The sequence below is a fragment of the Pteropus vampyrus genome, unplaced genomic scaffold, assembly GCF_000151845.1.
Source record: "Pteropus vampyrus isolate Shadow unplaced genomic scaffold, Pvam_2.0 Scaffold1000002074, whole genome shotgun sequence".
Lineage (NCBI taxonomy): Eukaryota > Metazoa > Chordata > Mammalia > Chiroptera > Pteropodidae > Pteropus > Pteropus vampyrus.
Window position 1 is genome coordinate 236 of NW_011916476.1, and position 1,422 is coordinate 1,657.

Consider the following 1,422-nt stretch of genomic DNA (forward strand, 5'->3'; position numbering starts at 1 on the left):
TTTGATGGCAAGAGACACCATCTCCCCTTCGCATCGGTCAGAGACCTTTGTGAGTCCCTGCTCACAGGACCATGTGCCTTCCCTCCAAGCACTGCCGTGATTATTTATTTAACGTTTATCTTTCCGACTAGACTGTGTGATCTCTGAGAACCAGAAGTGGCTCTGACACGGCTCACCATTTTGTCCTCAGCCTACAGCAGTGCCCAGTGACTTGTGATACTGTTAAATACCTGTTGGCCCTGAGCCTGGCACTGTGCGAGGGGTGCGGGATACAGAGAAGGTGACTGGCTCACAGGGGTAGGATGTTGTCTGATGACAGTGTCAATGCGTGCTTGTAGCAGAGCCATGCCTTCCTGGCATAAGTCCCCAGTCTGCTGCTAGAATCGTGTGACAGCGTACAAATCACCACTCGGAAAGTTCAAGTCCTTATCCCAAAGGAAATAAAGGGCTCAGATTCTCTAAGATATTCTGTATTTTGAACATTTACTCCCATTTAAGAGGTCCTATGCATACCGAAGAGGCTCAGAATGGGCTTCCCCAAGATGTGTCACTTTGGCATGTGTGTTATTTTGAGCTGAAGGTAATTGAGACCCTGTGGACTGATGAGAAATTTTTACCTCTCCCTTAAAGAATTTAAATTAGGGGCCTTGCCCATAATAAGAGGCATTGCTAGAAATAAGCTTTTATGACCTCTCTACAGGGCAGGAGGAACTTCTAATTACTGAATCTCTGCTCTTGTTGTCGACCCTCCTCTCCTCTGAGCCTCAGGTATCTGACCTCATCCTTAGCTCAGAATGTCATACACACCTCATTTTAACGTTCTGTCTTTGAGCCTCTCTGTATGTGCGGTTCCCACATGTACGTACGCAATTAAATTTGGTTACTCTTTCTTGCTAATCTCTCGTGTCGATTTAATTATTAGACCAGTTGGAAGAACTCAGAAAGGTTCTTCTTCTAAAACAACACCAGTTAAGTCTATGGCCATGACACCCTGAACAAGCCTGATCCCGTCTGATCTCGAAAGCTAAGCAGGGTCAGGCCTGGTTAGTACTTGGATGGGAGACCACCTAGGAAGACCAGGTGCTGTAGGCGTAAAAAATAAAATAAGGAATTGTAAACTGACAAGGTCCTTACAATCTGTGAGGTAAACCAAGGGTTGCCTCGTCTAAAAAAAAAAAAAAAAAAAAAAAACATACATACATACATACATAAAAATAAAACAACACCATTTAAAACCTTGGCAATGGAGCTTGATGCTAATTTCAGTCCTGCTGCTTGTTCCCTTCATTTCCTTGAGCGAACAACTTAATCTCCCTGTGCCTCAGTTTCCCCATCTGCACAATGGGATCAGCATGAGCACCTATTTCAGTGTGGACTGCACGAGTTGCTAATAAGCACAGGACATAAGGGAGGTCTTGTCAC

General features: G+C 44.7%; 1 pseudogene; it reads left to right on the plus strand.

Annotated features, from left to right (window-relative positions):
• The first annotated feature begins 973 nt into the window (after nucleotides 1-973).
• LOC111735490 lies at nucleotides 974-1,092 on the plus strand (annotated as a pseudogene).
• Nucleotides 1,093-1,422: the final 330 nt, after the last annotated feature.